This window comes from Triturus cristatus, chromosome 6 (assembly GCF_964204655.1).
Source record: "Triturus cristatus chromosome 6, aTriCri1.1, whole genome shotgun sequence".
NCBI classification, from domain to species: Eukaryota; Metazoa; Chordata; class Amphibia; order Caudata; family Salamandridae; genus Triturus; species Triturus cristatus.
In genome coordinates this window covers 1,394,210,352-1,394,233,391 of record NC_140589.1, presented here as the reverse complement: position 1 = coordinate 1,394,233,391, position 23,040 = coordinate 1,394,210,352, and positions in this window count along the sequence as shown.

Below are 23,040 nucleotides of genomic sequence, written 5' to 3'. Positions count from 1 at the left end.
GGAGGATGCATCTTTAGCAGGTTTAATAGCCTAATAGAAGACTGAGGCATACACATAGACAGAAAAGGACTTCAGTCAGCCACATACAAATAATTCTCCATGTTTGTGCCACCCTCTGAGGCACTGTTTGTTACATACCTCCAAAGGCAAACCACTGTGTGATAATCAAACAATTGTAGAAAAAATATTTAAGGTAATTCTGTTTGTAAAAGTACCTTATTATATCAAAATGCTGTAACTATTCTTGTACCTGCAATTGATTTGCCTTGCCGTGTTTAGGTATTTATATTTGCATATATTTTATGCAAATAGTGAGGCCTCATGCTTCTGAGAATCAGCAGTAGGACGCCTTTGAACCCATACTGTGGGAAAGGCCAGCCATTCAGGGTCTCACTCAAAATCAAGCATTGGCAAAGCCATTATACCTTGCTTTGACTACTAGCCTTTTGGCTTTGTCAGTGCTTCTTTTATTTTTTCATGGCTTTTGCCAAACTTTATCTGTAAAGTAGCTGCCAGGCACACATCAATCTAAAACAAATCGAATAAAAATGTCTCGAAAAGGAAGCAAAAAATCTTGGTGTTATATTTGACAATACCTTGAGCTTTGACACACAGCTCAGTCGGACTACTAGTACTTGTTTCTACATCATAGGGATTTTGAAAATTATCCTTCCTTTCGTTCAGGCAGAGTTGCACCAATCAGTCATCATCATCATCATAGTCACCTCGCGGCTTGAATATTGCAGCGCACTGTACCTCAACATTAAAAGTTCTTCCCTGAACAAACTTCAAGTTGTTCAAACAGCAGCTGCCCGTCTTATTCTAAACATCCCCAAGAGGCCCTTGTCATAGACGGTGTCCGAACTCTTCATTGGCTTCCAGTTAGGAAGCAAATCTCCTACAAGGCTCTGTGTACTGTTTTCTTGGCTTTGCACCCTAGCCAACTGAATGCTCTATTTAACTGGTACACACCCAGTAGTTCTCTCAGCTCACCCTAAAAAAGTTAAGATACCCAGATTAAGAAAGGAAGGATGGGGTGAGTGCTCTTTTTCAATTGCCGCTGCTAAGTTGTGGAACACCCTGCCCCCCATGTCTCCGAAGCAGACTTCCTTAGGTCATTTAAAAACATTTGAAAACCTGGCTCTTTTCAGCATAGTTCCCTGTTTCTTGGTTGATCTGATCATTATGATTAATTTGTTCTGCAATAGTGCTTTGGCACCTGGGGTTTTAGTACGCTTTATAAAATGTAATATCATATCATGTCGTATCATATCATATCATAACTTATCATACAAAAATAGCTGAAAGCACATTTTTTGATTTGCTCTCAAAAAACACATACTGCCATACTAGTACCTGGCACTAAAGGGAACTACTTTGCATGTGGATGTAAACCTTCTGATAGGGCAGAATGCCATTATACACACTGAAGTTAGCAAATTGCTGAAGTGGGCTGACCCTTTGCCTCATGCTGTATGAAGTAGTGTGCAGAAGAAAAATGAAAATGACAGAATAACAGACCAATGAAAGAAGAGGATTGGCTGAAAGTCCCTAAAAGTAAGTATACTGTGAATATTATGTTAGTAAAATCGAAAGGTACTGGCTAACGCCAGGCCTAAATAATTTTAGTTAAATCAAAAGGTCTGGTCTAACACCAGACCTAAAAAACAGATATCGGACATTGTGTTGCCCCTGAGAAGTAGTGAATTCTCTTATGTTGCTGCTTGAACAGATAACATTTTGCCTTCAATCGTTTTGCTCCTTTTTAAGTATTTGTATTCACATGTTTTACTGAATATCCAGCAAAATGTAGATACAAAATTTGCGATGGTCCAATATCAGATCATTTTCGGTCTGAGATCATTTCTGGCCCGTTTGATGCTAATAACAGTTTAGGTACGAAGAAACTGCACTTTTACTTCTGTTGACCTGGACGTTAGTAGGCTGCATCTGGTCACACAGAGAGCTGGTGACAATTTGCCTCTGATCTAAAAACGGCTGAACATTTGTCTACTAGACCCATATTTGTGGTTTGCGGGTAAAAGTCCAAACAAGAAACAGACTGCATAAACTCTTCATCCATGAAAGAATGGAGAAATGATCAATTGTGTATTTTATTCTGTTAGAAAAAGGGCAGGGTCGTTTCTAGGCATAGACTACATCAGTGGCGGCTCCTCCATGTGGGCGGAGGAGTGTCGACCTACTGCTTTCCTGCAGTGCGAGAAGCAGAAACATAAAATTGTATTATAAATACCATTTTATGTTTCTGCTTCTTGCACTGCGAGAAAGCAGAAGGGTTTGTATGGGGGCGGGCGGGTCTGCTTGAGGGCAGGGAAGGAGTGGCTTGCTCAATGCTGTGGGCCCTGATGGTTTGGTCGGCCCTCTGTGGCCGACCAAACCAGTCATGCGCAATCTCCCTTTTCTCCATGTAGGCTGCATGCAACCTACATGGAGAAAATGGCCTCCCCATTGACGCCTGTGTGGTCGGCATCCCAACTAATCACAACGCTGCCATTGCAGCATTGTGTTTGTCTTAGGGGAGGGAGGCTGCCTGCTTCCTTTTCCTGCAGAGGCAGGAAAGCAGGAGCAGATCGAGCAAACGCGGGACCCCGGAAAGGTAATTAAATAAGAAAAAACATTATTTAACCCCCCCTCCCCGCTCAACCCCCTTACCTCGCGACCACTCGCCTGTAATCTCCCCCTGTGCGACTCAGCGACCGCCCCCTCCCCATGAGCCATGCCGTCACGACTGGACTACATGGGTGGCTGAGAATTATGTCACTTGCTAGGGCTTCCACTCATGGCCCTACTGGACAGGGAGTGGAGCTATAAAAGTGCCAGAAAAAGGGAGAGTGCACAAAAAAGGTACATCACCTAAAGCACCAAAATATCTTCAGATTCTCCGGATTGTGGGGCGTGGATATGACTTTTCCTGGTTATCACAGTAATGTACTAAACTAAAAACAACAAACCTTGAGTGGAGGAGGAAAGTGAGAGAGACATTAGGGTGGTTGGATGAAGGACACTGGCAGTGCAGATCTGGGAGATGTTTAGGGTTTATGTGGGAAGTAGAACACTATTCCAAAAAGCAAACACTATTCTTGTAGCTCACCAAATCTATTCAAGAACTGAGGTATTTATGGGGTGAATAGAGAAGTTGAGAAAAGCTGGCAATAGGTAAGTGAGTTGTGGACTTGCCAGGGAGACCATCTGGCGGTTGCATGATTCAGTTCCAATGAGATAGCTAAAGAGATTGCATGTTTGGCGCAGTGATCTGGGTTGAAAGTGCAAACAAAGTTTCCAATAAAATGGCATGGTGAGTTGCCGTTTGCGTGAGTGTGTGTGTGTGTGTGTCCATCCGTCCGTGTCCCCCTTTGGTGGATATTGGATAAAGCATGGACCTACCTCAAATGGAAACAAAATCACTTTACACAGAACAGTGCTTTATATAGAACAAACAATATCTGCAGATAGGGTCTTGTTAGATGCAGATTACAACATACATTGGCAATGCCAGTAGGTGAGGCTTATCACTAAAAGTGCCTTTTGTATCATTGATCAGTTGAGGCACTCAACAAACCAGCATACATGCATTCTGTCAATCATCTTTGCACTCATACATCCATTCCTTCATCCACCGACTCATTCTTGCATTCACCCTCTGACAAAGTTGCAATACAACTTACTCAAAACAAAGCAACAACATATGCAAGAGAAGTAATATGCAAAATAAGTCAAAAGAATAAAAGTAGAAAAAGAGCACATGCTTGCAATAATGAAACTAGACACAGCAGCAGGTGTCCAACTTCCAGAGTTATTATACATAGTCTGTCATTGTTTTAAAGGTTACAGCATGGTCACCACATTTAGAACCAAGCTTTTAGCTACCTTGGAAAGGTAAGAACAATTATACACTACAGATAACAGCATTCCATAATGGCGTTCTGGTTTAGCGGAACTGGCCATGTGGGATGCGATACACAGCTGACTAAATGAGAAGCACGCAGGCAACCCATTAGTACTGCGTGGAGTGCTGTGGTATCCTCATAAGAGAATGAAAATGAAAAGCAAAGAAATGAAAGGGGAACTAGAAAAGGAGAAAGCTGAACACTAAAGGACTGGTCAACCAGCCCTGAAACCGAAAATGGCGTAATTCACAGGGTAAGAGAGCCAGTGACTGCTGTGGACTGAATAATTTTGTCATTCAGTGCGCTAATGAAAGGAAGCAGAGTGTAAATAAACTCAGACAGACCAATGGCAGACATATATATATATGAGATCGTTTCCTTTCTAAAAGATATGGACGCCAGGCTTCTTAAGTATGAAGAGGGCATTAAATCCAAGAAGCGCTGGAAATTTATAAGATTATGCCCAAGGTCGCATAATAACCTTTGGTCGCAAATATGATTCAGCAAGAAGAGATTTTGCGCAATCAGAGATGGCGCGCACTGTGGAACCTGGAACTTCTAAATCCAGCACGGATGTTCCATCGGATCTGGATGAAACACCTGTCGCATTGGCACCAGCAAGAGGCCCCTTTCCTTCACTTACGGAATACCGTTTTTTACGGGAAAGCCTAGGTGGAAGAAAGAAACCACCCAGGGGAAGAGGAAAAGGTGGAAATAACGTTCAAGAAAAAGAGAAACCAGGAGAGGAGGCAAAGGCCAAAGACAACGAGACGCCCTATGGGAAAGGACAATGGCGTTCCAAGCGCAATAAATGATGGGTGAGCAATCTAAAACTAATAATCTTTCTATCATTAATATCTCCTCCCACAACCTTACAGATGAGGAACGTGCAGTGTTAGAACTTGGTTTATCCTTTTGCCCCACTGCGAATTTTAATTTCCCAAGGGCCCGCATTGACATTTTTCTGTTTATAAGAAAATTAAAACTGCTTAAAGTCCACACTTTGAAACAAGGTGGGGCTGTCCCTGCCTTTGACACCATCACCCAGCACTCAGAGCCCTGTACTTGACCCCTTGACAATATGTGACATTGGTCTTTTGGCAGCAGCAAGAGAAATTGAGCAGGGCAGCAAAGACTGGGACACAGATCGGGATCTTCTGATCAGTATGGGTATCACTATTGATGACAAATCTAGGAATGATTTTAAGCCAAAATCCAGATTCAACCCAGTGACCCTACATGATGGAATCGATACATATCATGAGACAATTCTATCGGAGCTCATGCAGCTCTGGGAGAAATAGAATAATTCCTTTGGCAACAATCTCACACCTGAACAGAAGGTGGGCCTACAATCCCTACAAAATGCCAATCCCTTTATCATCAAGCCCTCTGATAAAGGGGGGAACGTTGTATTTTGGGACATTAACAAGTATAAGACCGAAGCAATACGGCAGCTGGAATTCTCAGGTAGCTATTTAAGATCGAGCCAAGCTGAATATAAGAATACCATTGTCCAATATCACCAACTATTAGAGACATGGCTTTGCCAAGGGACCCTGAGACGTAATGAATTTCTCTTCCTGATCACCAAGAAACCAGCTGTTCCAGTGTTTTATATGCTCCCTAAGGTGCACAAAAACCTTGTCAATCCACCTGGGAGACCCAACATTGCAGCCAACCAAAGCTTACTAGAAAACTCTTCCATATATCTTGACTTTTTTCTCTGTGACTATGTTTTTAATTTACCATCTTATTGTAGGGATACAATGGACTTCCTTTCCAAAATACAAGGCATTCCATGGAAAGCCATGTATGTACTTGCCACCATTGATGTGGTGTCACTGTACACCTGCATCGAACATGATCTAGGTCTAGAAGCATGTAAATATTTTCTGCGTGATAGACCCATCTCTATGATTGATCACACTGTGCTACTGTTGGATATGTTACACTTTTGCCTGCATAACAACTGCTTTTTATTTGGGGACACATGGTACAAACAGTACACAGGTACTGCGATGGGGAGTTGCTTCGCACCTAGTTATGCCTGTATTTTTATGGGATAGTGGGAGGCGGAGCATCTCTGGCATCAGGGCAATGGGTGCTACTCAGACAATGTAATCCTGTGGACCCGCTACATTGACAATATTTTTCTGATTTGGGATGGTCCACAGGATTTACTACAGGACTTTATTGCTGGACTTTCTATTAATAGCCTTAATCTCAGGTTCACCAGCAAGATTAATACCACCACTATTGAATTCCTGGATGTTCTAGTGGAAGTTCTTGATGACACTATACATACAAGCCTGTTCAGAAAGGCTACTGCCGGGAACAGCATTCTACATGCACGGAGTCACCACCCAGAAGGCCTTAAGAGGAGCATCCCTTATGGAGAGCTTCTCAGAGCTAGGCGTAATTGCAGTACCCCACAGGCTTTGTCTAAGGAACAAATCAACATGGTCCACCGCTTTAAAACACGGGGCTACTCAGGAAAAACTGTTAGAGCCCCCATTGAGAAATCCTCCACCAGAGAGAGGGACAGTCTCCTTATCCCAAGAACACGAGGAAAGGGCAAACAGGAAGTTAGGCTTATCACTACTTTCTCTAATGCATCCCAGGCACTACATAAAATTGTAAGCAAACATTGGTACCTGGTCAGGCAGGATTCAGTCATAGGCAAGCTGGTCAGCCCTAAACCACACATCACATACCGTATGTGTAAATCCTTACAGGACACACTGGTACATAGTCACCTCACGCAACAAGCCAAGGGAACAGGCACATGGCTGAAGGAACTCCCCGGCTTTCACAAATGCGGCCGGTGCAAGGCTTGAGCCACCAGCCACAATGTGAAAAGCTACCTGTTACCAATTGGAAGGAATGAGAAAATACTTTCTTTTATCAATTGCAACACTGAATATGTTATTTATGTTGTGACTTGCATTTGTGGTTTGCGCTATGTTGGCTGCACTGTGTTTCCTGTTAAGAAGCGTATACTTGAGCATTTCCGCGCCATCAGAAATAGGGATCTAACCTAAACCATTGCCAAGCATTGCGCACTACAGCATGGAGCGATAACTGATGTCAGCTCTAAGATCTCATTTTTTGGAATTGACAGGGTGGCAGTGCATCCACATGGAGGTGATCGAGAACGCCGCCTGCGACGTTTGGAATCTGAATACATCATTCGCCTACAGAGTAAGGCTCCTGAAGGCCTCAATCGAGAGGAAGACCTTCATGTTCATCTAGGATGAGGAGTTATCATATACCTGTGGTGCTCCAACATCTTGGACACTGTATATATATACTCTGGTCCCTCTTGGCCCACCTGTAGCTTCTCCCTCCTCCCTTCTCCCTTCTCCTGTCACTCCATCGCGACAGAGATCCCGCTCAGAATAGTCCAAGTCCTCTTACTCTTTCTAATACTCCTTTGGCCGCAACTTCTTCCAAGCGGCTGCTTGGTTGAATGGTATACATAGCCGCCACGTACTGATTTTTAATACACAGGGTGGGTTTTTCCCAGCATTATCCAAGCTTTTTCTTAGATATTTTTTCCTTTGACACACTGATTGTGTGATTTTTATAATTTTCCCATTCATGTTTTTATTTTAAATCCTCAGCCTGGCCATTTAGCACTCACCCTGGGTGGTTGTTTCTTGCAGAGCATTAATATTAATAGAACCTACCATTAGTTAGGTACTACTTATAATACTTCAATTGTTGATGTTTTGGTGTTTTTTTCCTACCAACGCTAATTTGTTTGCATCTGCAATGCCACTTGGCAGTGTCACGAACTCTGGATGTGCACCATTTCTTATCCTGGTACACATTTGATGGGGGCATTCCTCTGCACATAGTAGTTTAAGCTGGCGCTAGTATTATGGACTGTGCTTCTCTCTGTTATGGTTCATATTTTATTTATTTTATTGTATTTTTTTTTTTTACTTCCCACACTAAGCAAGTATAAGTAGGGCATGAAAATTTATTTTTACAAGAAAATAACTTTCAACAAATGCAGGCTTTAATGTGGATGGAGTCTGTTCTCATGTATACCGATGACTCTTTTTTCTATGTCTATTTTCAAACCTGCTTGGTCATGCATGGTTGTAAATGCATATATTAGTAGCCACTTCCTGCCTTTGAAGTGACTTTGACAAAGACCGTGAGGTTGAAATGCGTCAGTCAATACATTTTTCTCTTCCTGCAATCCTGAGTGCGACTCTTACCTTGTTGTTGTGAAGCAAGAGGGTTTTCTCACATATATATATATGTATTCGTGGCACCTCTATGCACACTAATGTTTGGAGTCTGTCTACCATGTCTACTGGGTTTGATCCGGAAACCCTTAATGTGTACCGGATATAATCATGATTCATGCAAATGCACTTTGTTAATCAGTCGAAAAAGGCGCACAAGCCGAAATGCGCCCTGTGGGAAATTCTCATTGAATAAAATAGAACCGAGTACCTTGCTGTGTGCAGTCCCTTCATTTGCGCGGTGAAATGGAGTTTTGAGCCGGATACGTTATGTGGAGCCACCGCCATGATCGAAGACTTGCACCTGCCCCGGAGTGCTCATCGCGACCTGCTGGTGGATTTTGAGCGTTTGAAAATTTGTCGCCAAGAGCACCGCTGCATTCCTTTGATACTCGGCAACCTACGCTGACATTGGGATCTGGTGAGTGTTTTACACGCGCCAGTCCGAAGTTGCATTTAATTATTGAATTCTTTGTGAAAAAGATTAATTATCAATTGAAGCAGCAGGGGCGTTTTTCAAGGCATTTATCTAAAATAATACAGGACAGAGTGCTGCAATCAAAGACAATATGTTTTCAGATGCATCACGGGAGGAGGAGGCAGCTGAAGTTTTCAAATGTTCTCCTACACAGCAGGGAACAAGAGTGTGAGAATGGTGTCTCGAGCTCATTGAGTATGCAATTTATCAAGCTGGAACGGCTGCTCGAACACGAAACACGAAAATGGCGGGAGGCCACCTCTTAACAAAACTACATTGAGGTGAAACGGAGCCCACGGGGGTTACGTATTTATACCATCCCGACGTATGAGAATCCTGATCCGGCCATACTGGAGGAATGGACGGAATTTACGACAGAATCATTGGTAGGAATGTTAAAGATACTAATAAAGTTTGCGTGGAGCGATCGAGCTAAATGTCTGAAAGAAATTGAAGAATTGGAGGCTCTCATTGCAGCTAATCCGGACACCAAAACTAAAGTTGAATTGAGACAAAGTATGAAGCAACGCCTCATTGGTTACCATGAAAAAATTAAAGCGAGGAAACACAGCAAGTTCAATAGAGATGCAAGAGACTATGCTCAGGGGAGAATACTGACCTTCGCAATCAAATTTGACGGACCACAAAAGGCACTAAAGAGTGCAGTTCCCCGCAACACGGAAATAAGAGATACTTCGGAGTCTAATGTCAGTACAGACACTGAACAATCGGGTGATGATGGAGCAGTGTTGTCAGCATCTCCCCCTGCAAGGAATTGTTTTTTAGAGGAGTTCCAGTTGATGAGAGACTCTCGACAACGAGGGGGGCGGGGCAGACCCCAAGGAATGAGAAAACAAGGCGCCGCAGAAAAACAAGAAGTGGCGGCAGGTACAAGCAAAGAGCAAGGCCAAGGGCTGGCGGGACAGACCCGCAGAAAGAGAGGATCCCAAAAATAACTTTGGAACAAGATCTAACCATTATCAATTTGACAACGAAGAAATTAACAATGGACCAACAATCTGTATTAAAGAAAGGACTCACCTTTTGCCCAACAAAAAGGTTAGAGTACACACAAACACGAATTGACCTATATCTGTTTACTAGAAAATTGAAATTATATAAGGTTTTTAAATTAGAAGGTCTACAACATCCATCTATCGGACAACCGACAGTATCCAGCAGAGACAATGCGCAGACTAGCTAAATGGATGTCCAAACGGGCGAAGACCTCAGGACATTACAAATTTTGAGTAGTCAGAGAGAAGATGACCCGCAAAGTATGTCTCAAGAAGTCTCCAACATCACGAGTTATGGCATTGAACAGAAGGCACTAAAAACGTGTTTCAAATCAAAATCTACTTATATGCCAATAACTCCATTTGACAATATAGACACATTTGAAGAATCTATAAAGAAGGACTTGCTAAAATTTAGATCCATAACACCAAAGAATCTGGAGAACAACCTTACCAGAGGACAACGTATGGCACTACAAGAACTAATAAGTGATCCAGATTTGATTTGCAAACCCTCTGATAAGGGTGGAAATGTGGTTTTAATGACTCGGGCATATTATGAACAAGAGGCACTACGGCAATTGTTGGACAATAAATGTTACATCCGGATTACAAAAGATGAATACATTAAAAGCATCACAGAGTATCATGAGCTTATTCAAAAATGGATGGACAAAAGAATGCTTGACAACAATGAATTTAAATTCTTAACGTGCCCGCATCCAATCACAGCCACATTCTACCACTTACCAAAAGTACATAAAGATGCAATTCGACCACCAGGACGTCCAATTGTGTCCTCGAGGGGCTGTTTGACTGAAACCATGTCCCATTACATTGATTTCTTCTTGGCGGAGTTTGTTCGTATGTTGCCCTCCTATATTAAGGACACCGCGCATTTCATTACAAATATCATGAATATACCATGGGAATCAGATATGTGGATGATTGTTTTGGACATAACAAGTTTATATACTTGTATTGAACATACCCAGGGAGTCAATGCTGTTAAGTATTTTTTGAAGAGTAGATCTCTACACTTCTCAGAACACAATGCAATGCTGGTTGAATTTATAGTATTCTGCCTGACAAATAACATATTTTTATTTAATAAGCAGCATTTCCGGCAGATACAGGGGACAGCGATGGGCACCTGCTTTGTTCCCAGCTATGCAAACTTGTTTGTTGGCTGGTGGGAGAAGCAGGTGGCCTGGGCCGACCAGTACAATCATTGGGTCAGTTGTATCGCCGCATGGTATAGATACATTGATGATTTGTTTATTTTGTGGAAGGGGCCCAAACAAGAAGCTAAGAAATATATTAAAGAACTAAACAACAATACTTTGAACTTGCACTTTAGTGGACACATAAGCTCAACAGAAGTGTCTTTCCTAGATCTGAGAGTATTTGTGAGGGACAATAAAATTTGCACAACCCTTTATAGGAAAGATACAGTGGGCAATTCTGTACTTGAAGCACGTAGCAGTCATCAGAAATCACTGAAAAATAACATACCATACGGTGAACTGTTACGTTTAAAATGTAATTGTTCTCTAGATATTGATTTTCAAAATGAGGCATTCTCAGCAATCGAAAGATTCAAGTCAGGGGGCTACTGCCCGGAACTGTTGGCCAAAACCATAAATAAGGTAAATAGGATTCCAAGACAAAGCCTACTACAGAAGAAGGAGAATCTTAATAAGGAAGATAGGGAAACCTCTAGATTCATCACAACCTTTTCGAATGAAACAGGCCCCTTGAGAAAAATTTTGTGCCAGAATTGGCACATTCTGAGAGCTGATGGGATTATAGGAAATTCTCTTCCTGCTCATCCACAAGTGACTTTTAGAAGGAGCAAATCCCTAAAAGACACATTAGTGAGAAGTCATCACGAATCAATCCCATTTGTTCCACGTATCAGCACTCTTACAGGCTTTTTTCCATGCCTTAAATGTAAGGCTTGTAAAGGGAGTAGAAAGGTTCTCTCGTATAGAATTCATAACATGCCTAAGCCCAGAGCCATCAATAAGTTTTTGACTTGCAATGCGCCGTTTTGTGTGTACAGCTTGCTCTGTCCTTGTGGCAAGCAGTACATCGGGAGCACGATCCACCCTACAAAGTGCCGTATCTTAGAGCATGCACGAGCTATCGAGAATCTAGATTTTACTTATCCCATATCCAGGCACTTTGCCAAATTCCATAACAGTAATAGTTGACATTTTTTTGTCTTGATCATGTACCAGCGAGTGAACAGGGTGGCAACCGTGAATTACGATTGAGTCGACTTGAATCTAGGTTTATTATTGATTTACAAACCACTTTCCCTGATGGCTTGAACACAGGAGAAGAACTAGCAAGCCACCTAGGGTAAATTTGGGTAAATTTGATGGTTGCTGATGTTTGAAATTGAAAATGCTGCAGAGCAGTTAAATAGTTGAAAACTGTTATGTCTGTCTCACCTCCCTTAGACACTTTAATATGGGGGCAAGAGTCTTTAATCCCCCCGAGTAGACTGCCATGATAATGAATATACTTATGCCCATTCAGGGCTCAATTATGGGTGTTTTTATCTGCAGTGGTTTAAATGGGTTCTTTTGAATTGTTGTGAAAGAATTAAATTGAATAATGAATTAATCATTTTATTTTTCACTGCAGGATACACAATGAAAAGTTAATAATTTGTTTTGAAACATAATAGAAGAAACAAAGAAAAAAGGAATTTTCTTCTGTTTTTGAGACAGGATTTGTTTATAATTTGTTTTAAATAATGAGTTAAAGTAAGAAACAAACTTTTCTTTCCCTTGTTTTATTCGTGGTACCTCTATGCACACTAATGTTTGGAGTCTGTCTACCATGTCTACTGGGTTCGACCCAGAAACCCTTAATGTGTACCAGATATAATCATGATTCATGCAAATGCACTTTGTTAATCAGTCGAAAAAGGCGCACAAGCTGAAACGCGTCCTGTGGGAAATTCTCGGTGAATAAAATAGAACTGAGTACCTTGCTATGTGCAGTCCCTTCATTTGCATGGCGAAATTGAGTTTTGAGCCGGATATATATATATATATATATATATATATATATATCTCCACAAATCGTTCCCTCTCATGGAAACAGACCAGAGCACACAGCGGGGCTGCAGAAATTCCTTTTATTTCCAAGTGCATGGTGTGTTACAGCCAAGTGTGCCTTTTTCAAATGCTAATGACTTCCAGGTTTGGTTGCACCTTTCATTTACATGCTGCCTCACAGTCATTGGAGGAAACATCCAACCAAATTCTCATTGGAAAATAATTTGTGGCCACTCCTAAAGTCTGCATCTCCTAGCATTCCCCAAAATTGTTCTTTGGAATCCTGAAAGTACTTTTACTGACAGCCCTTATTAATATATTAAATTATTTGTATTACAAGACCCTGGCAGACAACTGGGAAGAGATTCAAGCAAGAATTATTCCAATGCAAATCTTCTTCTCCTAGGGTTTGTCAGTGGTAGTAACCAGCACAAAAATCCCTACCTATAAAGGTAATCTGTGAGATTCCATGTAACAAAATACCTATATGTAAGCACTGATACAGAAAAATAACAATCTGTCCTTAAATCCTTTTTGATATGCTTTTCACACTCAACAGCCCTGCTGTGTTTATTGTAACCTTTTATAATAAACTGATCACACCTATGGCATTACATATATTTTTCCAAGTGAACCAATCAGTCCTCTAGCTGTTATAATTGGCTTGTCACCATGGCTAGGCCCTCTGTACTGAATTTAAACTGCCCCATATTCAGCTACAAGGCAGAGAGGCATACAACTTAAAAGTATACAAAATTACAGTTAGCTAAGCAAAATGCTATCTCTCCTAAGAGGGCCCAACAGGGATTCTGACAGTGCAAATCTTCTATACCTATTGTTTGTTAGAGGGGGGTAATCGGCACCAAAACCCTTGACAATTATGGTAAACTGTGACATTCCATGTAACAAAATACTTATCTGCAGGCTTTAATACAGAGTAATAACGATTTGCCCTTAGATGCTTTTTGACTTTAACATATGCATTTCACAATCCGTACTGCCTTTATCGTAACTTTCACAGTTACCTTACAACCATAATGAACCGTTGGCTTGAAGAAATGACCAAATATAAGCTATATATTATTTTACAAATTTGGAAATTGTTGAATAAGCCCTAGGCCTGCTTGCCGTAATAGGGCAATACACTTGTTGGCTGAACAATCAAATTTGTGACTGATGGTGACTGATTATTGTTATTAAATGTTCTTCGAGAACTTCAACTTTGATTGAATTTTCTTGTGTTTTCCCTCCATTGTTCACTAAGTTGAGTCTGATGTGTTATAATAACCTTTGTCCAATTTTATCCTGGTACTTGTATCTCCTCACCCTAAATACTGACTCTAACTAGGTTCAAAGGTTTTTACTTAGATGAGATGCACATTTGATACCAAATTCTTTACATAATTTTATCTAGCTAAAGATTGAGTTATTGAGGAGGAATGGGCATATACACACCAGCCCCTTTTCCCTCCCAAATGAAAGTACGAATGTATACAAAATTACAATTGACAAAGAGAGCCTAACAAGGATCATTGTTGTGCATATCTTCTATCTCAATGTTTTGTTCGGGTGGGGTACCAAAACCAAAACCTTTGCCTACTGTAGTAATATGTGAAATTTCATGAAACAAACTACCTCCCTACAGAACAGCTACACTTTGTGCATTCCCTCTAAACAGCCACAAACACAGGAAGGGATGGGTGTGAGGGAGGACTCATCTGCATTCATCTGCATTCATCTGCATTCTGATAGCCTTCCTGGGAAGGGAGAGGGTGAGGTGGCTCACACTTACATATACATTCGCTGTGTCCTGACCTAACTCAAAGGGCTGATTACACCCCACAGATAGCCAGGCAGACAGTGGCTGGGTTGAAAGGGATCCTTAGGCACACCAGAGAGTTCCTTTGAAGTCACCCCCTATATCAAAGGCACTTTTGAGTATAATTACCAGGGCTCTGACCCTACCAAATCAATACATTATTGGACCTAGGAAGAACGATGCTGGATTAAAGACTGCTGTGCTATGAGGATTCTCACTTTCCTATGACTGACTGTTCTGAGGAACTGCTTCTCTGCTTTGTTGAGCTGGCCTGCTGCCTGCTTATCTCTGCTCTGCTGAGAACAAAGACTGGACTCATCTCTCTTGAACCCAGAGTGACTCCAAGGGCTTGCTGCTTGTCTTCTGTGTTCTGAAGTCGCATGGACACAAAAGACTACCTTCAATCCTGCTAGTGCTGCTGGACTCTGCCATCTGTGAGTCCTACCCTTGCCTTAGGTGCCCCCTCCAGTCCTGGGCCTCAGAAGTGTGTTCTGCAGATGATTTCTGCAAAAACCGATGCAGAGCCTCAACTACATGAGAATTTCCCCCGCATCGCCCTTCGACGCCAACGCAGAGGCTGCTTGACGACGACAGATCCACAGCCTGCTTGGCAACGATGCTTTATGCGGCTTGACAACGATGCATTGCATTCACTTCAACGGAGCTCGATGACGACGCAGGGCCCCCTTTGCGCAGCTCTACGATGAACGCAGTCGGCTCTCGATGTCGACAAAAACTCCATCCAAGGTATTTCTTCAGCGGGACCTGTCTGGGTCCATTGCAGTAGGCCTGATCTTTGAATTTGCATCGGTCCCTCAAGATCTCAAGTAACCTTTTGACTGCTAGTGACTTCTAAGCACTGTTTTCACATTTAGGTGCCGATTCCGATCCTGTAAAACCCGGGTACGAATGGTCGTACGGAGCGTTTTCTCCGTACGACTCATACCCGCGAATTCCACCTTACAAACCAGCAAGTACGATTCGTACAGAAATACCATTTCCGTACGAATCGTAAAAAACACCGTACGGCAAAAAAATACATACAATTCTGATCCTGGACAGCACGTACGCGACGTCCGCACGGAGTCAGGCAGCGTTTTACGGACCAGCAAGTACGATTCGTACCTACAGCACTCCGAACGGCTATATTTTTACGGGAGCCAAAAAGTGCCGGAAAAGCTAAGTACGCTGCGATGCACGACGAAAAGGGGTCCGTTACGCGATGTACACGCCATCTCCTACATCGTACGTGTCATCATGTACGGTGTGTACCCCAACATTGCATATGTACGGTGCGTACATACGCGCTGTTGGGGTACGCACCGTACATAGGCCAACAGTGCGTATGTACGGTGCGTATGTCCGCACCGTACCCCCCACCCCCGTATGTATGGACCGTACCCCCCCACCCACGTATATCCGCACCGTACCCCAGGCGTACCCCAATCCTCGCGTATGTACGGATCGTACATACACGAGGATTGGGGTACGCTTGGGGTACGGTGCGGACATATGTGGGTGGGGGGGTACGGTCCTTACATACGGGGGGTGAGGGTACGGTCCAAACATACGGGGGGGTCGGGGGTACGGTGCGGACGTATGCGGGAGGGGGGAGGCTGGGGGGGCCGTACGACTCGTACCCCGGGCACAAGTGTACTCGGGGTAGGGGTCGTACAAAGTTCGCTCCGTACGGGGTCTTTTCCATGCGCTTGTGTTTTCGGACGGGCGGTACGGATCGTACTTGCGCGCTCGGACTTCAGTTTTACGATTTGTATGTAAAACTGTCCAGGGACGTCTCGTAGACTTGTCCCGAAGCGATTCGTATGTATTTTTCACGTACGATTCGTACTTTGCCGTTTGTACGGGACTTGTACGATTCGTACGTAAAAAAATACGGATACGAGTCGTACGGTAATTTTTTTTAACGGATCGGAATCGGTACCATAATCTTTAAAAAATCTTGTCTCGACTTCTACTTATTGGATTTTTGTCGTTTTGGTCTTGCTTTACCCAGATAAATATTCTTTATTTTTCTAGACCTGTGTGTTGGGTTTTCATTGAGTTACTGTAATTTAAGTGTTGCACAAATACATTACATATTGCCATTTAAGTTAAGCCTGACTGCTCTGTGCCAAGCTATCAGAGGGTGAACACAGGTTAATTTAGGGTGTGTATCTGACTAGAGTGGTGGTACTTACTTGGACGGGGTACACAACTCTGCCAAGACAGAGCCCATTTCTAACAACTTTTGAGGGGCCTAAACCTTTATTTTCAATACTAATAAGCCATGACTATGGTAGACCCTAAATACCCATAGGCCAGGGCACGTGATGTTTAAAATGATGGACATGTGTTCTTAAGGGTTACATGCCCTGGGAGTGAAAAATCTCCAAAGTTGTTTTTCAGTGTGGCAAGGCTGGTTCTCCCATAGAAACGCACTGGGGTACTTAATAACACTATATAATATATAACTTCAGCTTGGGAATAGCCAACACCATAGTTCAACCACTCAAATTAATGGTAATTTACAAGCCAAATTAATTGTAAAGTCAGATTTAAAATGACTATTTTGAGAATGCCACTTACTGAAAAGTGCCATTTTCCTGTCTATATCCTCTAGTAGCCCTTTCTGAGATAATCCACAGCTGTCGCCTGACTGCCTGCTGAGAGGTGTGAACTTGTCTTAGGAAAGGGAACAAAAGGGTCTTGGCTGGGAGGAGGTGTGCCCACCTTCTGACAGGATGGCCTGGGTGATATGGCCATCTACTGAACAAGCTTCAAAGGGGCAGTGTCTTTCACAGGCAGGGGTGACCAACACCTATGCCTGTCATTGTCTAAGTAGCCAGAGTGGCAGCAAGCCTAGTGGAGGGAAAACCTGTTACAGAACTGGTTTTCCTGAAGAAGTTGCTCATTATACTGGACTAGGCTCCAAGGGTGTGCCCATAACTCTGACCCAGGGAAGAAAGGTTGACATCTTGGATCTGGGCAGAAAGATGCACTGTGGGATTCTTTAGTTCTAAACCACCCAGGTCAAAGTGTTGTTAAAGTGGGCAAGGTTGCCCCAGGGAACTTTTTCTCTATTGGACAGGGCATCTTGCCCACTCACTAGCTGGTGCCAAGGATAAAGTTGGCACCCCTGAAGACCCTCTTCAGAACACTGCTGCAGCTGTGGAAAATAGAAGGGGAACTGCATCTGCTGAACCAAAGGCCTGGAACTCAGAAGAAGAACTGAGCTTCCTGTTTTACCTGGTGATGGAAACTCCAAGGGATGATCAGCTCCCGCTTGACCCCCGAACAGGAGTAGACTCCAAGGGCTAGCTGTCTAGCCTCCTGTTAAGCTGCAGGCTCACAAAAAGCTGCAAGAAGCCCACCTTACTGAACAGCCCAACTGACTAGTCCCCAGTGGACTTGCCCTGGACCATGTTGGTGCATCCTGACTTCCAAGTGGTGTCCCTAAAGTCGTGGGATCCTTGGAGAAGTGTCAGAGTGCAATTCTCCTGCCTAACTCTAAAAGCTGAGACGTGGAAACTTTTTTTTATATTTATTTTATTGGTAGTAAACAAATCAGGCTCATTGTACATACATTGTTTCAGAAACGTCGGTAATTATGTGATCACCACGCCAAGGGACCCCTTGGTACAGTTCCTATAACACAGGGCGGCAAATTGCAGGCATCTTATATCAGCAAATCTCCTATGCTAACCCAGCCCTCCTTTCAGGGGCAACCTTTCAGACAAATCTAACGGGGTGGGCTTCACCTCATATTGCTTGACCGGTAGCTACTTCTATGCTGTCGCAGGAGTGATTCATCTATAGTTGCTATCTTCCCATCATACTACTACTTTTTATTTTTCTTGTTTATTACCAAACAAAACATTTAAACTTATTGTTGCTATCAACAGCGTCTGGCGAAAAGGGCATCCTCCCACTCATTAAACTTGTGTGTCTTTGGTTGAGAGCGAGAGAGGTTTCTACATGCTGCAGCGTCCCTCACACCCTGTCCCCATCCGGGGTGTGTCTGACTGGGTGGAGGGCGATGCAATGGGAGCATAAGTGGGGAGCGGTCTAGTGAAAATGGCATAATTAATCTACAGGGTCTGTGAGACATCGAAATGTAAGCCAGTTGGCGGCCGACACCTGGGTGCATGTTGTAGGCCAGGAAGTGTTGCCACAATTGGGGGGCCTGGAGTTGTATTCATTGTGAAGCCATGGAACAGGGGGGAGAGCCTGCTGGAGGGGTCACTCCGTGTGGATGACAGGGTCCCGTACCGCGAGCGATCAATGTTGCTCCCTCCAATGTGATCTATCCCCTGAGTACTCTCCAACATAATTCCCTGTATCTATGAATCTTGTTCCGTGTTCTCATCCGTGCAGACTGCCTGTAGGCAGCGTTCTTCCCCTACCCCTCATTCACAGAGATCCGTCCTCCATTTCTCCGGGAGGGGGGCTGTGGCTAGCTTCCTGTGGATGGCTATGCAGCGTTTTGCCAACACCAGCCCAAGCATATTACATTTATGCTACATGGGGGCTGTGGCCCTGAGGACCCGCAGTACCCCCAGTAGACAGTGTTTAACTGATGGCTCAATTGGGAGCATTGTTGCCCTCTTCAGGTTGTCCAGCACTGTGCTCCAGTAAGAGCGGATCATGGGACAATCCGAGGTCACATGCACGAAATGAGCAGGGGTGGCACCACATCTCAGGCACTTAGGTGAGTGTGACGGGTCAAACTTGGATAAGCGCAGGGGAGTCAGGTAGGTGCAGTTGAGATAGTTGAACTGTGTAAGCTTAAACCGGGCATTGCTCGAGATGTCTTGGACCTGTATGAATGCAAGTTTCCATTCCCCTTCTGTTAATGACACAGGTAGATTCTCCTTCCACCTGTCCTGGGTTACTGTTAAGTCAGTTCTACGATCTGTCTTCAGGGCTCGATTCATCTGGCTCGTTCGGAAACATAGTCCAGATTTCGTGGATCGTGCGGTTTATCTTCGCATATTGGAGGAAGTGGCCTTCCGGAACCCCGTAGTGTTCTTTTTCAGCCTCAAAAAACAGGAAGGAGTCATTGAGGTAAAGGGCCCCCACCGAGGTGCAGCTGCCCTCACCCCAACGGGCCACATCCATGACCAATTGCATATGGGAAAAAACAGGAAGTCACTTCAGGGGGAGGGTGTGGGCATAGGGGGATTACTGCAGAACAAGGGTGACCACTCGTTCCCAGGTGACCTATTTGATCATGAATGGTCAGTCCGTAGGGGTCCTTGAACCCATCATTAGGTAGCTAGGGAAGTCCACTTCAGGGCAACAGCCAGCGAGCAGCCTTTTTTCTGTGTTCAAGCCATGCGCGCACCACTGCGCCGCATACTGGAGAAGACCTGCAATATAGTAGAGGCATAAGTCCGGAAGTCCCAAGCCACATTGCTCCATATCTAGCTTTAGGAGATCGAGTTTGACTCTGCTGCATTTCTGCGTTTGCCTGCCCAAACCAATAAGACCAGGAGGCTGTTCAGAGTGGTGAAGGTGTCATTCGGAATACGCAGAATGCGTTTTGCAGCGTGTATTGATAGCGGGGAAGCAGCATCATCTTTGCCAGCACCACTCGTCCCATGACTGACAGCAGTAGGCAGTTCCAGAAATTATTGACTCTTTCAAACCTTCAAGGGTTTTCCCCATATTCAGGGCATATTGAGCTTCAGTCGAGTGGCATAGCTGCATCCCCAAATATCAGAAATGGTCACTCTTCCAAGTGAACGCCACATCCCGCCCCGTCAGCCCTGCCAGTGGAAATGCAACCAACCTTTTAGGGTTGATTATCAGCCCGTACACCTTTCTGAAGTCATCCAACACAGCCAGGTGGTCTGAGGCAGCCTCTTCGGGATGGTGCATGTATATCAATGCGTCATCTGCATAAAGGGACACAACATATGACCGCCCCACCACTAGGCCCCAGCGTTCCATGTCTCTCCAAAAGCCAATTGCAAGAGGCTCCATTGTGAGTGCAAATAGGAGCGGGGCTAGGGGGCAACCCTACTATGTGCCCCGTTTGATAGTGATTAAGGTAGAGACCAGCCCGCCATTGCGCACTCTGGCCGTGGGACAGCTATACATGGGGTGCACCGTTGCCACAAAATCCAGGCCTAGTCCCATTCTAAGTAGTACTTCCCACAAGTAGTCCAATTGCAAGGTGTCAAAGGCTTTTTCTATGTCTAAGGAGATCACCACAGCCGGTGTCGCCAAGCCTGCAACAGAATGCAGTACATGCGCGACTCCACGCATATTCATGTGCGTGCCCCGGCCCGGCATGAATCTGCATTGGTCCTCATGCACTAGTTGGGTTACAACTCTGTTCAGCCTTGATGCCAGAACCTTTGATAGGACTTTTGTGTCCACTCCTAGCATGAAGAGGGGAGCTCGGCAACGTAGGGTCTCTGCCTGTTTTGAGTAGCATAACTATTTGGGCTTCTGTCATGGTCTTCGGGAGTATCCCTGTCTGCTTTGCCACACGGAGGGTCTCCAGCATTCTTGAGAGCAACAGATCCGCAAACACCCTGTAATATTCTACTGGGAGAACATCGGGCCCAGGGGCCTTACCACCTGCCATGTCTCGCACTGCCTACTGGAGGTCTTCAAGGCTTTTCTCCCCCCAGCATCTCGCCCTGCTGGTCAGTGAGTCGCGGCAGGGGTATTCCATCAAGGAACTGTGCTATGACTGCCCCTTCAGTCGCCCGGCTCCTGCCGTACATGCCCGCCAGATGAGCATGTAGCCGCAAATTGATGGCAGACTGTGTGTGTGTAAGGGACCCATCCAACTGTCTAATTGATAGTATGGTAGGGGGTGGATGCTCTCTCTTGAGAAGCCAGGCGAACAGCCTCCCGGTTTTGTCAGCTTCTTTATGTAGGAGCTGCCGTTATTCTTTTCTAACCAGGCAGTCCAGCCTATCCCATATTTCTCCCACTAGATGGTGAGCTCTCAGCTGTTCCTCATCTACAGTTCCTGAACCAGGGCTCGCACTCTGTAATGTGTTCAAGTAATTCTCGGCAGCCACAAGGTCCCTCTCCAAACGTTGTCTCATCTTGCCCACCTTTGACACGCACTCCCCCCGCAGCACAACTTTTAATGCATCCAAATTCGTGCCCCTGGCATTTGTGGACAACCAGTTACTGTTGAAGAAGTTATCGATTGCAATACTGAGCTCTGTGCAAAATATTTCATCTGTCATTTCTCTGGGTTGGAGCCGCCAGAGCGGGACAGCAGGCCTGCCTCTCCTAGCGCCCCATTGTAGTATTACTGGGCATGATCCGATAGAAATCTCCCAAGTATACGTATGCTTTGGACATGTTCAGCTGCCTCCCCAGAAAGGAGAAAGGAATCAAGGCGCCTGTGAACTGTAAGGGTCGGGGCAAAGCACGTGTATTCGCACTTCGTTGGGTACACCGTCCTCCACCAGTCCACGCACCCCAGCCTCTTCATCCCCCCCGAAGAGCCCCTACCATGTTAGGTTTTGTGTGCAGTTTTGGGGGGAGTCTATCGATTGACCCCTCTAACACACAGTTAAAATTGTCCGCCCACATGAGAGGTATGCCTGCATGGGACGTTATTAATTTTTCAAGACCGAGGTAAAAAGCGCTGTCATCCGTATTGGGAGTATAGATATTCAGGAGGCAAACTTCCGTGTCATCTAGCACTCCGTGAACCAGTATGTATCTCCCATCTATGTCTGCGGTAAATCTCAAAACCCGAAATGAGGTATTTGGGGCTATCCAGATTGCCACCCCCCAGGCATTGGTAGAGTATGTTACATAGAACATGTGGCCCTCCACATCCTGTACAGCTTTTGGGCTTCATTATCGGTTAGGTGTGTTTCCTGCAGCATGGCTATGTGGGTCCACTGCCTACGGAGATATGTTTGTGTCCTATACCTTTTAACAAATGTGCTAAGCCCCTGCACATTACAAGTAACAATATTAAAATCATCCATCTCTAGGCTGCATGATTAAATTGGGACTGTCGCGGCCTCTCCGCCAGATCTGTTGTCGCATTAAAAACAGACAACTGAACTGTTCCCCCCCACCCATCGGGTAAACACATGATAGACCAACCGTGCCTGCCCAATCCGATCCTAACATTATAACACCCACCCAAAATTCAAAACTAAACTTATCAGGCATAGAGCTTACCAAATGAGCGATATACCAATTAACTCTGAAAGATTAAACTAACCACACCCTTTCACACCACACTCTCACTGTGTCTATTCCTGCACGAGGATGCAGGGGAAATCCCGTCCTCCCACCGAGGCGAGGAGATGGAACTCCTGTGTCGCCACCGCTACTACAGTCACTTAGTCATTCACATTCACAAGGCACACGTTCTGTAGTTCTAGACTGACTAGAATAGAGAGAAGGGGAAAGAAAATACCCAATGTCCATACAAAACCTAAACTATTGAGGGGGAAAGAAGAATGGGGAGAGAGGGGAGAAATAAGGGG